Source organism: Pristiophorus japonicus, chromosome 5 (assembly GCF_044704955.1).
Source record: "Pristiophorus japonicus isolate sPriJap1 chromosome 5, sPriJap1.hap1, whole genome shotgun sequence".
Lineage (NCBI taxonomy): Eukaryota > Metazoa > Chordata > Chondrichthyes > Pristiophoridae > Pristiophorus > Pristiophorus japonicus.
The window spans coordinates 130,549,222-130,565,337 of NC_091981.1; the positions used below are offsets into that span (position 1 = coordinate 130,549,222).

The 16,116-nt window shown below is 45.5% G+C and overlaps 1 protein-coding gene across 1 annotated transcript in view; it reads left to right on the forward strand.

The window, feature by feature from the left end:
- rapgef5a (Rap guanine nucleotide exchange factor (GEF) 5a) overlaps positions 1-16,116 on the forward strand; it is a 101,846-nt gene that overhangs the window by 58,832 nt on the left and 26,898 nt on the right. The window lies entirely within an intron of this gene.

Below are 16,116 nucleotides of genomic sequence, written 5' to 3' on the forward strand. Positions count from 1 at the left end.
TCTCATTAGCTGGATGATCATTAACCAGCCTGCATTGTATTACTTATCATATCTATTCTGTCTGATGAATATTCAAAATCTGCATTTGAATAAAATACAGAACCATTGGATATGTGTTTGTGGGAATGTTTGTTTGTTCTACAAATTCCCCCCATCTCCAAACTCGCCGTTCCTCTGATTCCGGCATCTTGCTGTAAAATTGGCTGCTGTGCCTTCAGCCACCTAGGCCCCCAGGGTCTGAAATTGCCTCCCAAAATCCTTGCACTTTTACACCTCTCTCTCTCCTTTAAGACCCACCTTAAAACCTACCTCTTCGACCAAACCTTTGATCACCCCTCTTAGTAACTCCTTCCTTGCCTTGTTTTTCTATGTTAAAGGCGCTACATAAAACCAAGTTGTTGTTGAAAATTTTGTTCACGTTAACAGAAAAAGTTTGCCTTGATTGTTGAGGCGAGTGAAGTCCAGTTTGATCAGGCTGTGGCAGAATCATCAATTGTTCAATAAGGGCTCAGATTAATAGTGGATTTTACTGTATTGTTAAAATTTGGAGTCTTTTGCCCAGAAATATGGAGGAATGATCATTTTTTGATTTTTAAATAGATGAGGACATAGTGGTTGTAGTAAAAAATGTCTTAACTGAATGGCTTTGGCTTGATTCAGATCCAAGATTAATGTCTGATTTCCAGCTGATTCACTTATACATTATAAAACAGAAATAAGTGAAGGGCAAATAAAGCTGATAATTGCTTCTGCCATTTATTTTTGCCTGCTGCCCTTATTCCACAGCACATTCCTTTTCTGAGACACTGAGCAGCAATCCTCTCTCGGATCTCTGCCCATCTCTGCAGGCATTAAGCTAGAATGTCATAGGTTGATTTTCCCTCCAGTTTCCCCTCATACCATTTGGGGAAATAGCTAGTATTTTCTCTGCGCTTCCTCCTGACATTATGACAGGAACAGGAATTTATTATGCAAGGAATTCCAACTATGAACCCATACTCTACCAGTCTTTTATTTTTCATGTTGGTAAATCAGCTCACTGTCAGCCAACAGACTCTGCTTCAAAAATACGTTTGATCCTTCGAATGTCTGCTATTAAATATAGGAAATGATCAAATGATAGCATTGAGCTGAGTTTCTGCTGAAGGAATTTTTTTTTATATCTAGTGGCCTGGGAATTAATTAGAGCCCATTTTCAAGTGCGAACCAAGTGGTGGAAACAAACACTGTGGCTAAACTGATAGGAAAACGGACCACGTGATATTGGTCCTCTTGTGTCACCAGGAGGTAACCAACATACAACAGGCACTAGTCACACCTAACAGGCAGTTCACCAGTCATGGAGAGACATGAAATTGTATGGCTAGGACATAAGAATTAGGAGCAGGAGTTGGCCATACGGCCCTTCAAGCCTGCTCTGCCATTCAATAAGATCGTGGCTGATCTTCGACCTCAACTCCACTTTCCCGGCCGATTACCATATCACTTGATTCCCCTGGAGTTCAAAAATTTATCTATCTCAGCCTTGAATATACTCACAATTCAGCATCTACAGCCCTTAGGGGTGGAGAATTCCAAAGATTCACAATCCTCTGAATGAAGAAATTCCTCCTCATCTCCGTCTTAAATGGCTGACCCCTTGTTCTGAGGCTATGTTGCTCCCTAGTCCTAGACTCTCCAGCCAGAGGAAACCACCTCTCCGCATCGACCCTGTCAATCCCCTTCAGAATCTTATATGTTTCAATGAGATCACCTCTTATTCTTCTAAACTCCAGAGACTATAGGCCCAATCTACTCAATCTCTCCTCATGGGACATTCGTCTAATCTCAGGACGCTGGGCAAAAGCCTATGATAAATTAAGGTTGAAGGGAGGCAAATGTGAGCTGGCAGGGACCCACAGTGCTTCTCCTGGCTCCACATTCAGGTAGATTTTAAATACCTTTGTGTTTCTCCCACTGCCCCCATCAGCCCCTTTAAGGATCGTTAGACTGCTGCAGAAACAAATAAACCACAAGCTCCAATGGATTTTTGCCCAACACAACAGAAGTGTTCTGCAACAGGCACAGGACCCTTATTTGCATATTTAAATTGGGCCAGTGCTCCTTTCAGGCAACCACCAGGGACGGCTGAAAGGAGTGCGGTCCATGCCGCTGCTACAGATCAGGTGCAGGACCTCGTGCTCAGAAATTGGTATATGTTGCGCCCATTTTTTACAGCACTCTGCTTAATTCTTTGTTTACAGTGCACGCTTAACCAGATAATGTTTGTTATTAAAATAACTTATTCATTAATACAAACATCAAACTTTGTGAACGTGATGCTCTGCAGAAATTCATGGCCACCTATCTTTGTCTGTGCCGTAGTTTATGACTGTTGTGTGTCAAGTTTCAGCAGCAGTACATGAGAACATTTTCATAAGTGAATAAAGTAATGCTGGAACTATGCAGGAAGCAGGCGTGGGAGTGTCCTGGCCAAACCGTGTGCCAAGTGAAGTTTATAAATTAAATATTGCTGTTGTATAAACAATCTTCTTGTTATTCTTGAAGACACATTATTGACATGGTTTCTGTATGTGAGAACAGAAATTCTAGTTGCAAAAGAATGAATGAGTGCCTGTACGCTGAGTTAACCGAATAATGATACGATCAGGCTAGTAATCCAATAGCATTGGACTCAAAGGGAGAGATTTTAACCCCCCCCCCCGCCGCATGATGGGTGAGAGGGAGGGAAGAGTTTCCATTGGTAAAAAACCCAACCCGCTGCGAATGTGCCTACTTCCGGTTGAACCGTGGTGGTTTGACATCAGCCGAGGAACCTGCTCTCGAGAAGCAGGTCAGTGATTTTATTGGAGCAGAAATTCCAGCCTCCCGGGTCCGTATGGAGTGTGTACGGGAAGATATCGCAAAAGTCGGCTGGAGCTTGACAGATCCTCTGCATCTTGGCAGCCAGGACATTTGCAAGGGTAAGATTGCGGTATTTACCCATATCTTGCCCAGCACATGTCCTGAAAACTCTTGCGCCTGATAAAAGCAGGTGCATAGCCTACTTTTACAGGCGTAAGAGTTTTAAAACACATTTGAAACATAAAAAATAAAATTATAAAAACACATTTTATTGTTACAAACCCTCTCCACTACAGTAAGTTTATTTTAAACCATAATTTAAAAAACTTTTTTAAAAATTCGGAAAAATATATATTTTTTTAAATACATAAATAACTAATTTAAATTAATTAAAATATGTGTTGTATTTTTTGTTAGTGTTTTGGGTATTTGGGGGGGTTTCTCATTCATAATAATGGGAACTCCAACTGATCGAGTTCCCATTATTATGAATGAGAACATACTTGGCCTTGATTGGCTGCCCAGAGCCATATGACTGCGCACATCCTGACGTGCACGCGCTGCGACGCGCTGTCAGTGGAGGCCTCAGGACCGGGAACTTGCATGGGCGCAGCAGCTTCAGGTAAGTGTGCATTTTTTAAGTTTTTTACATGATCGCCTGTGGGAAGCAGCCGACTGGGATTTCTGGGCCAATATATTAATGAGGATGCATTCCTCAGATTTTGGCAGCTATTTAAATTTAAAAACTGAGAGCCGGGTTTCCTGGGGCTCGGGTAACCCGGTAACTAAAGGAATATGGGAGTTACTAGATCCAGCAGGTAAGTGCTTTCCCAGCACTGCTTGTCGGGACTGCCTATGATGATGATGCCTGTGCGTGAGTTCTTTTAAAGTTGGGTGGCCGTTGCACACTGGCTACCACACGGGCTTAGCAGAGCAAGGTCTTGGTCCAGTGGCAAGGGTGTCCAAGCTGACAGGAGACCAGGCACTGCTGTGTGAAATCTCAGAGATGCAGTAATCGTGACCATTTTTAAAAAAGAGAACAAGTTCGATTGCGGCAACTACAGAGGAATCTCCCTGTTGTTGGCCACTGGGAAAGTCATCGTTAGAATCCTCCTTAACCGTCTTCTCCCTGTGGCTGAGGAGCTCCTCCCGGAGTCAGAGTGCGGATTACATCCACTACAGGGCACAACGGATATGATCTTTACAGTGTGACAACTGCAAGAGAAATGCAGGGAACAGCACCAACCCTTGTACATGGCTGCCTCTGGCCTCTCAAAGGCCTTTGACACTGTAAACCATGAAAGACAACGAAGCTTCCTTCTCTGTTTCGGCTGCCCCCAAAAGTTTGTCGCCATCCTCCGCCTGCTCCACGATGGCATGCAAGCCGTGATCCTGACCAATGGATCCACCACAGACCCAATCAACGTCTGAACCAGGGTCAAGCAGGGCTGGGTCACCGTGCCAGCCCTCTTCTCGATCTTCCTCACTGCAATGCTCCACCTCACACTCAAACAAACTCCCCGCTAGAGTGGAACTAAACTATAGAACCAGTGGGAACCTGTTCAACCTTCGTCGCCTCCAGGCCAGATCCAATACCATCCCATCCTTTGTCATCGAACTACAGTATGTGGACGACGCTTGCATCTATGCACAGTCAGAGGCTGAACTACAAGTCATCGTCAACATCTTCACCGAGGCCTTACACTAAACATCCGTAAGACAAAGATCTTCCACCAACTTGACCCCGTCACACAACACAGCCCCCCAGTCATCAAGATCCACAGCATGGCCCTGTACAACATGGACCACTTTCCATACCTCGGGAGCCTATTATCAGTAAAGGCAGACATCGGTGAAGAGGTTCAACATCGCCTCCAATGTGTCAGCGCAGCCTTCGGCTGTCTGAGGATTAGACCCTCAAATCTGCCACCAAGCTCATGGTCTACAGGGCTGTAGTGATACCCGCCCTTCTGAATGGCTCAGAGACATGGACCATACACAGTAGACACCTAAAATCACTGGAGAAATACCATCAACGATGCCTCCGCAAGATCCTGCAAATCCCCTGGGAGGACAGATGCACCAACGTCTGTGTTTTCGATCAGGCCAGCCTCCCCAGCATCGAAGCACTGACCACACTCAACCAGCTCCGTTGGGCAGGCCACATTGTCCGCATGCCGGATACAAGACTCCCAAAGCAACCACTCTATTTGGAACTCCTACACAGCAAGCGAGCCCCAGGTGGGCAGAGGAAACATTTCAAAGACAGCCTCAAAGCTTCGTTGATAAAGTGCAACATCCCCACTGACACCTGGAGTCCCTGGCCAAAGACCACCCTAAGTGGAGGAAGAGCTTCCGGGAGGGCGCTGAGCACCTCGAGTCTTGTTGCCGAGAGCATGCAGAAAACAAGTGCAGGCAGTGGAAGGAGCAGCGGCAAACCTGACTACCCACCCACCCTTTCCTCCAACGACTATCTGTCCCACCTGCGACAGAGATTGTAATTCCCAAATTGGACTGTTCAGTCATCTGAGAACTCACTTTTGGAGTGGGGTTGGGTCTTCCTCAAGTTTGAGGGACTGCCTATGATGGTGATGTGGGCCAAGAGGAGCTAGAATGCTTCCCCAGCCCCCAAGTAAACCTGCTGCAATCCCTTCCCCGTCCCCTTGTGCTCCGATCTCTCCCTTCCGTCTCACTGCCACACTCCGAACACCCCGCCCCCCTACCTCTTCCCCCCTTGATCCCCAATTGTCAGGCGGGCACGGAATAAAACAATTCTAATGAGGCCCTGCCATTACATTTAGCAGGATCTCCGCTTTATCAGCATTTCCGGGTTTTCCGGCCATTGACACATACCCTCGCTCCCTTCCCGCCTCCCCATAATTATTGGGGCTAAAGGGTTGGTAAAAATAGTAAAATAGGGCAGTGTGGCTTTCCGATCCCAAAAAATGCTCACCAGAATTCTCAAAGTGAATAATTGCCAGTCCAGGCAACTGCCAACCCGGAGCCAGGCCCCTCTACATGTAACTGAGAGCGGTAGACATGGCCTAGGGCTCGTGGCTTATCTCTGAGAGTGTGTCACTATATAAGTCATGGTATGAGTAGCACTATAGCATCCTTGAGGTAGATATTGCATTGAGGGAGCCAACTTGGTTGGCTGTGATATCTAAAGCTTTGTGAAGCATTGCCTGGACATCGAGCGTTTGTTGCTCTAGAGCTTCTCTGCAATCTTCTCTTGCCAGTTATAGTAAGTACTGCAGAAAGTTAATTTTTGGGCTCGGGAAATAGATCTCCTAAAGAGGATCCCTTTCTTCATGTTTTAAGATGAGGAAATTGAAGATGTTATATTGGAGGCCCAAAAATTGCTGGAGTGGGGCATCCCGTGGCGACTGCCGTGAATTGGATTTTTTCAGTACCTTTCAGGTCATGTTATTTTTGTGTTGCAAATGCGAATTGATAATAGCAAGCCGACATCAGTGGGGCATCTGGGACCTCCTGAACGTCGGGTCCATTAGTCCATCTCCTTAACCAATGAAATTTCAGGATAGAGAAAGAAATAGAGCAAACAACGGAAACAAAAATAGAGGGGGGAGTTTTAACTCCAACCCATCTCCAATGCACCCACTTCCAATTTTAACGAAGTCGTGTTGGCAGGGCAAGCATCTAACCTGCTCTCCAAAGGCAAGCCTGACATTTAAATATTTTAATGAGGTCACGTGCATCAAATTGTAGGACAGTTTTAAATTTAATTGCTGTGGGCCAGGTTTCCCAGGACCCTGGGAAACCTGGCAGCTGAAGGGAGAAAAGAATGGCTGGGTCCATTAGGTAAGTGCCTTTCAAGCACTGCTTGTGGGCCAGGAGGAGCGGGAGTGCTTTCACCTCGGCCCCCCCAAGCTATACTGCAGGGATCTCTCCCCCAATTGGGCCCCATCACTCCTGGCCCGGGATCTCCTCTCCAGCACCCCCCTCCAATCTACTCATGGGTCTTCCCTGACCCAAGTTTCCTCCTTCCTCTCCATCCCCTGCCTGGGGCCTGGTGCTGTAGGCCTTACTGCCCAACAGCCAGCCAGCCTCTCAATTTGGCTAGCTACCGAATGGGAAAGGGAGTAAAAGATTTTAAATGAGGCCCTGCCGTTAAATTCGGTTACCACCCTCCCACCCTGCTCCCTCCCCACCTCCCCAGAAATATCAGGCATCAGAGTCAAATTAAATACAGAAAGAGAAATAAAGAGGGAGCAGATTAAGAGATAGAGAAAAAGGGACAGAAAGGAAAAGTAGGGAAAGTATATATTTTTTTTTAAAAGACTCCACAGCCACATTGTTTCCTTTCTGGGCTTCCAAGATTGAATGGCATGTCAGAACCATAAATCATCTCATTAACAGAGTCCTTACCACATGAATTATTAGCCCTAAATGGTTGTGGCGAGATTCATTTGTATCAATGACATAAATTCAGGAATTTTGTGACACACAATGGGGAGGCCTATGGAGAGAGAGGTTTTTTTGGTTTTAGTGAGGCTAATAGCGGAGTGGCACAAATAATCCAGCAATTTGTGGTGAGTCGGAACATGTTGCGTATCTCTTCTTCACAAATTGCTGGGACTTTTTACACCATAATAATGGCGGGTGTCATGAACTCGCCATTGTTTTTCCAGCAATTTGTGGGCCATTTGTTTTCAACATGTTGATACAGCTCCCCAGGGCTTATGGACTGAGAACCCGAGAAATCTGCTGTGCCCAAAAGTGAGCATGCAGGGGGCACAGTGACCAGTCCCTGTGCCTGAATGGATAGGCCTGAGGTGCACCTAGCATTAGGCTTCAGTATCATCAAATTGGCAAACTATGGGCGCCTAATGGGCATTCCCCAGCAGCTCACCATAGAAAAGGACTGAAATTCCTCAAAGGAGGGGCAGGAGGCGATCATGAGGGAGGGTAGCATTGGCCGGGATCGGGAAAGGTCCATAGCGTGGTTTGAGATCGGGATGTGGGGGGGGGGGGGGGGCGGGGTGGTAGTGAAACGATGAACGGCAGCAGCCCGCGTGGTTTGAATGTGATATTCAAGTATAGATTTTAAACCCTGACCATGTTGGTTGCAGTCCCATTAAGGAAAATGGTCCTTGGGCTTACCTTAATAGGCTCTGGGCCCTTCAATTTTGCCTCACCAGCAGCAACCCTAAGGTAAGCCCTGTGAAATGGGGGAGGAGGACAGGAGCGGGGTGGGGGTCGAGCAAGGGATGGCAGCAGCATGCAATAATGCTAAGAAGCCAGGAGATGCATTGCTGCTCAATTCCACAGTAAGGTAAATATTTATTTGTTTAAAAACTTACCTTTTGGTGGTGGTGCCCTCTGGTTTAAAGGCTGTTGGTTAGGCTTCATGTAAACCTGCTAGTGTTGAACACAGCAGACCCGATGCCTCAAGGGACAAAAGAATGTCGGGGACAAAAGAATGTCTAGAATGGGCCCTAAAACTGGCATTAAACCACTTTTTGGTATATTCAAGGAGCATAACCCCTGTTTTAGGTGTACGCCAGGGATGGGTTTTACAAAGTCATATTTTGCCCCCAAGGTGTATTAACACATAGTAGAACAAATTGGTAGGACGTGATTCCTAACCTGGTCACTCGGGGTGAATCTCCGTGGGGCTTTTCCCGCACCTCCTCAGTATCCAAGGAAACTCCAGAAACCACTGTTTATCCTAGATTTCTACAGCTCTTTGACTAATGTTATGACAGACAAGTGGGAGAACCCCCTTAGAAATTCATCCCCTCTGTCCTACCATTGGAAGTATGGAAGGCAGATGAGCAGAGGCTGGGTGGGAAATTTAGAGGGAGGAGGTGAAGTCAGCTGTGCTCCAAGCTGTTTACAGCTTGAATTATTTGTGATGTTCAGTCATTGAAGGGATTTTGTGGCCATTACGTGCGTCATTGATGGCACTCTGTATTGCACAGGACCCCTCCTGTATCAATGGACAACCACATTTTCATGGTTCTTGTGCGTTCTCACTGGGTTTTCAGTTAAAACTAATCTCATGGTGCCAGATTCACTTTGTTTCAGTGTAGCAATTGTGGGTCTCTGCCCTGAGGGGAAGCAGTGCACAAATATTGTAGGTATCCATTTAAATATCGTTCCTGGGGCCTTCTGAGAATGTAACAGTGCCTCGTTTTTCCAGATGCTGTTCTCCATGTGAGAAGGTGGATAAGATCTATGCCTAGTTCTTTTGCCAAAATAAGAGGTTTGTGGGAGCTCTGTGGATGGATTCATTCTCCACTCCCTCTTCCTCTGAGTTTGGGCATTGATTTCATTCAGCACATCTTTTGTATGTGAAGAATCACGGAGGATAATCCATATGGTGCAGCCAGACCAATGAGTGTTGTGTTAGGACTTGGGGAGGAAGAAAAACATTCTCAATTTTCATTGTTTTTACATGGATTAGCAGATTATTAACACTCCTTTAATATGTACTGATTTTTAAAATAACAACATTTCTGCACAAAAATCATGTTGTACAACTTTTTGTATAAAAACTACAAGAAACTGTCTCCAGCGTTGTCTACAAACCAAGCCAATATAAGCCTCACTTGCAATCATGTTGAACTATGAACAGTGATACAAAGAAAGAACTTGCATTCATATAACCCTTTCACTGCCTCAGGACATCCCAGAGTGCTTTACTGAATGTTTGTAGTCACTGTTGTGATGTAGCAAACACCAGTTTGTGCACAGTTAGGTCCCACAAACAGCAATGAGACAATGGCCAGATGATCTGTTTTACTGGTCTTGTTTGAGGGATAAATATTGGCGAGAACACTGGGATTAACTCTCCAGTTTTCCAACAAAAAGTGCCATGGGAACTTGTCCACCTGAAATGGTGGATTTGGCCTTGGTTTAACGTCTCATAAGAACACAAACATAAGAAATAGGAGCAGCAGGAGGCTGTTTGGCCCCTCGAGCCTGCTCTGCCATTTAATAAGATCATGGCTGATCTGATCTTGAGCTCAACTCCACTTCCCTGCCCGCTCCCCATAACCCTCTACACCTTTATCGTTCAAAAATCTATCTATCTCCACCGTAAATATATTTAATGATCCAGCCTCCACAACTCTCTGGGGCAGAGAATTCCACAGATTTATGACCATTTGAAGGAAGAAATTCCTCCTCATCTCAGTTCTGAATGGACGAGCCCTTATTCTGAAACTATGCCCCCGAGTTCTATATTCTCCCATGAGGGGAAACATTCTCTCTGCATCTACCTTGTTAAGCCCCCTCAGTATCTTATATGTTTCAATAAGATCACTGTTAAATATGTAAACTTGTATTTACTCTTTACAGCCACCAGAGGGCTCATTCTCTGGAGTCCCAAGAGATCCCATAATCCCTTGGGAGCACAGGTATTTAAGGAGGCTTCACAAGTTGGAGAGGCACTCTGGAGACCTGCAATAAAAGACTAAGATCACACTTTACTTTGAGCTCACAGTGTTCAGTCTGACTCTTTCTCCATCTACTACAACTGGCAACAAGATACAGATAGCAAATCCAAAGATGCAGAGAACAGTGGGCATCCTGGAGAAATTCTCGGAGGGAGATGATTGGGAAACTTTTGTGGAGCAACTCGACCAATATTTCGTGGCCAACGAGCTAGATGGGGAAGAGAGCGCTGCCAAACGAAGGGCGATCCTCCTCACCGTCTGTGGGGCACCAACGTATGGTCTCATGAAGAATCTGCTCACTCCAGCGAAACCCACGGAGAAATCATACAACAATTTGTGCACACTGGTCCGAGAGCATTTGAACCCAAAGGAAAGCGTTCTGATGACGAGGTATCGGTTCTGCACCTACAAAAGGTCTGAAGGCCAGGAAGTGGCGAGTTATATCGCCGAGCTAAGAGGCCTTGCAGGACATTACGGATTTAAGGATATTTGGAGCATATGCTCAGAGACTTTTCGTACTTGGCATTGGCCACGAAACCATACTTCACAAACTTTTGACTGTAAGGCCATAGCGATAGCCCAGGCATTCATTGCCACCAGTGACAATACAAAGCAAATCTCTCAGCATACAAGTGCTGCTACCAGTACTGTGAACAAAGTGATGTTGTTTTCGAATCGTAACGTACAGGGCACGTCACACATACCTGCAGCTACACGTCCGCAGATGTCTGAGTCCACCATCAAGGGTGATGAATGCAAGGCCATTAACACCTTGTTGGCGTTGCAGGGGTGATCATCATTTCCATTCATGCCGATTCAAAGAGTATGTTTGCAAGGGCTGTGGAACAATGGGACACTTCCAACGAGTGTGCAGGCGAGCTGCAAAGCCTGTTAAACCTGCAAGCCACCATGTTGCAGAGGAGGACAGATCCACAGAGGATCACGACGAACCAGAGCCTCAGATCGAGGAAGCAGAGGTACATGGGATGCACACATTCACCACGAATTGTCCCCCGATAATGCTGAATATTGAACTAAATGGACTCCTGGTGTCAATGGAGCTGGACACGGGCGCAAGCCCATCCATCATGGACAAAAAGACTTTCGAAAGGTTGTGGTGCAACAAGGCCTCAAGGCCAGTCTTAACTCCAGTTCGCACGGAACTAAGAGCTTACACGAAAGAACTGATTCCTGTAATCGGCAATGCTACCGTAAAGGTCTCCTACGATGGAGCAGTGCACAACCTACCACTCTGGGTGGTACCGGGCGATGATCCCATGCTGCTCGGCAAGAGCTGGCTGGGAAAGATATGCTGGAACTGGGACGACGTCCGAGCGCTATCGCCCGCTGACAACATTTTGTGTGCCCAGATCATAAACAAATTTCCTTCGCTGTTCAAACCAAGCATCGGGAAATTCCAAGGAGCAAAAGTGCAGATCCACCTAATTCCGTGGGCGCGACCCATCCATCACAAGGCGAGAGCAGTACCTTACATGATGAGAGAAAAGGTAGAGATCGAGCTAGACCGGCTGCAAAGAGAGGGCATCATTTCCCCGATCGAGTTCAACAAGTGGGCCAGTCCTATCGTCCAGTCCTCAAGGGAGACGGCACATTCAGAATCTGTAGCGATTAAAAATAACTAGCAATCGTTTCTCCCTGCAGGACCAATACCCACTACCAAAGGCCGACGACCTCTTTGCAAAGCTGGCAGGAGGAAAGATGTTCACGAAGCTCGATCTGACTTCAGCCTACATGACGCAGGAACTGGAGGAATCATCGAAGACCCTCACCTGCATCAACACGCACAAAGGTCTTTTTGTTGATAACAGATGCCCGTTTGGAATCCGATCGGCGGCGACGATATTCCAGAGAAACATGGAAAGCTTACTGAAGTCGATCCCGCACACCGTGGTCTTCCAGAACGACATCTTGGTCACAGGTCGGAACACAGTTGAGCATCTGCAGAACCTGGAGAAGGTACTTAGTCGACTCAACCACGCAGGGCTCAGGTTAAAATGCTCGAAGGAGGATTGCGGCGGACGGCATCAGGCCCACCAACGCGAAAACGGACGCAATCGAGAACACACCGAGGCCACAGAATGTGATGGAGCTGCGGTCATTTCTGGGACTCCTGAACTATTTTGGTAACTTCTTACCAGGTCTCAGCACACTGTTAGAACCACTGCATGTCTTACTATGAAAAGGGGATGAATGGGTTTGGGGAAAAAGCCAAGAAAATGCCTTTGTAAAAGCGAGAAAATTGTTATACTCAAACAAATTGCTTGTGTTGTATGATCCAAGTAAGCGTTTGGTACGAGCATATAATGCGTCGTCATATGGCGTCGAGTGTGTTTTGCAACAAGCTAATGATTTCAGGAAACTGCAACCGGTTGCTTATACATCCAGGAGTGGCTGAGAGAGCCTACAGCATGATTGAGAAAGAAGCGTTAGCGTGTGTCTATAGGGTAAAAAAAATGCATCAATACCTGTGAGCTAAAATTCGAATTGGAAACTGACCATAAGCCACTTATATCCCTGTTCTCCGAGAATAAAGGGATAAATACCAACGCATCGGCCCGCATCCAGAGATGGCCGCTCACGTTGTCCGCATACAACTATATCATCCGCCACAGGCCAGGCACAGAAAACTGCGCCGATGCTATCGGTAGGCTGCCATTACCCACTACGGGGGTGGAAATGGCGCAACCCACAGATCTAGCCATGGTTATGGAAGCATTTGAGAGTGAGCAATCACCCATCACTGCCCGGCAGATCAAAACCTAGACAAGTCAGAACCCCTTATTATCTCTAGTCAAAAGCTGTGTGCTTCACAGGAGCTGGTCCAGTGTCTCAGCGAAAATGCAGGAAGAAATAAAGCCGTTTCAGCGGCGCAAAGATGAATGTCTATACAGGCAGACTGCCTTCTGTGGGGCAATCGAGTAGTGGTCCCCAAGAAGGGCAGAGATACCTTCATCAATGACCTCCACAGTACCTACCCAGGCACCGTAATGATGAAAGCGATAGCCAGATCCCACTTGTGGTGACCCGGTATCGATGCAGACTTAGAGTCCTGCGTTCACAGATATAATACATGCTCGCAGTTAAGCAATGCACCCAGAGAGGCACAGCTAAGTTTCAGGTGGCACCGATCCCTGTGGCATCCTACTAGTTACCGTTTGCCAACCGGAAATTACCCATTTATCCCAACTCTCTGTTTTCTGTTCGTTAGCCAATCCTCTATCCATGCTAATATATCACCCCCAACCCCGTGAGCTCTTATCTTGTGCAGTAACCTTTTAGGTGGCACCTTATCGAATGCCTTCTGGAAATCCAAATACACCACATCCTTTGGTTCCCTCTTATCCACCCTGTTCATTGCATCCTCAAAGAACTCCAGCAAATTTGTCAAACACAATTTCCCTTTCATAAAACCATGTCAACTCTACTTGACTACATTATGATTTTCCAAATGTTTTGCTACTACTTACTTAATAATGGACTCCAGTATTTTGCCAACGACAGATGTTCGGCTAACTGGCCGATAGTTTCCTGCTTTCTGTCTCCTTCCTTTTTTAAATAAGGGCATTACATTTGCGGTTTTCCAATCCGCTGGGACCTCTCCAGATCCAGGGAATTTTGGAAGATTGCAACCAATGCATCCACTATCTCTGCAGCCACTTCTTTTAAGACCCTAGGATGCAGGCCATCAGGTCCAGGGGATTATTTTATGAAGTACTTTTTCTTTAGTAATCATGATTGTTTTATGATCCCTGCTTCCTATAACCTTTGATTATCTATTATTGGGATGTTTTTAGTGTCGTCTACCATGAAGAGTGATACAAAATATTTGTTCAAAGTCTCTGCCATTTCCCTGTTTCCCATTATTAATTCCCCAGTCTCATCCTCTAAGGGACCAATGTTTACTTTAGCTACTCCTTCTTTTCATATAAATGTAGAAGCTCTTTCTATTTGTTTTTATATTTCTTGCTAGTTTACTCTCATAATCCATCTTCTATCTCTTTATTATTTTTTAAGTCGTTCTTTGTTGGTTTAAAAAAAATTCCCAATCCTCTGACCTCCCACTAATCTTGGCAACATTGTATGCCTTTGTTTTCAATTTAATACCATCCTTTACTTCCTTAGTTAGCCACGGATGGTTCTCCTTTCTCTTAAAAATTTTTCCTTCTCACTGGTATATATTTTTGTTGAGAGTTATGAAATATCTCTTAAATGTCTGCCACTGCTTATCAGCCGTCTTACCAAACTATTTTCCCAGTCCACTTTAGTCAACTCTGCCTTCATACCTTTGTAATTGCCTTTATTTAAGATCAGGACACTGATTTGAGACCCAACTTTCTCACCCTCCAACTGAATTTGAAATTCAACAATGCTATGATCACTCTTTCCTAGAGGATCCTTTACTATGAGGTCATTTATTAATCCTGTCCCATCCCAGATACACTTAATGAACTCTTCCTCAAGGCTACCTTGTCAATTTAATTTGTCCAATCAAATGAAAATTAAAATCTCCCATGATTATTACCGTGCCTTTTTTACAAGCCTCCATTATTTCTTGATTTATACTCTGTCCAACAGTGTAACTACTGTTAGGGGGCCTAAAGACTACACCTACCAGTGACTTCTTCCCCTTATTATTTCTTATCTCCACCAAACTGATTCTGCATCTTGATCTTCTGAGCCAATATCATTTCTCACTACTGCACTGATCTCATCCTTTATAAAGAGCAACCCCATCTCCTTTTCCTTTCTGTCTATCCTTCCGAATTGTCAAATACCCCTGAATATTCAGTTCCCAGCTTTGGTCACCTTGCAACCAAGTCTGTGTAATGGCTATCAGATCATACCCATTTATATCAACTCATCTATCTTGTTACGAATGCTGCGTGCATTCAGATGAAGAGCTTTTAACTTTGTTTTTTTACTATTTTTCCCTGCTTTGACCCCATTTTCTGATTCATTCTAATTTTTATACAATCTGGCCCTTCCTGTCACGCTATGGTTATCATTTCCCCAATCGCTACCCTGCTCTATTGCCTTCTCCTTTCTCTTTGATTTTTTAAATTACCGCTCACCTGAACCCTCCCCGCCATCCCCCCACCCCAACTATTTAGTTTAAAGCCCTCTCTATAACCCTAGTTATTCAATTTGCCAGGACACTAGTCCCAGCACGGTTCAAGTGAAGCCCAACAGAACAGCTCCCTCTTACCCCAGTACTGGTGTCAGTGTCCCACGAACCAAAACCCACTTCTCCCACACCAGTCTTTCAGTCAAGCGTTCATCTCTCTGATCTTATTTATCCAATGAAAATTTGCTTGTGGCTCGGGTAGTAATCCAGAAATTATTACCTTCGTGGTTCTGCTTTTTAATTTAGCCTCTAACTGCTCATACTCCCTCAGCAGAACCTTTTTCTTATTTCTACCTTTTTTATTGATACCTACGTGGACCATGACAACTGAATCTTCCCCCTCCCACTCAAGTTCCTCTCCAGTCCAGAGGAGATGTCCTTAACCCTGGCACCAGGCAGGCAACACAGCCTTTGGCACTCACGTTCTCGGCTGCAGAGAACAGTATCTATCCCCCTAACTATACTGTCCCCGACTACTTTTTACTCCTCCCACTTAAGTGACCCCCTGTAGCAAGGTTCTGTGGTCAGTTTGCTCATCCTCCCTGCAGTCCTTGCTGTAATGTATGAAGAAAGAGTCTGACTGGATACTGTGAGCTCATAGTAAAGTGTGACCGTAGTCTTTTATTGCAGGTCTCCAGAGTGCCTCTCCAACCTGTGAGGCCTCCTTAAGTACCTTTGCTCCCAAGGGGTTATGGGATCCCT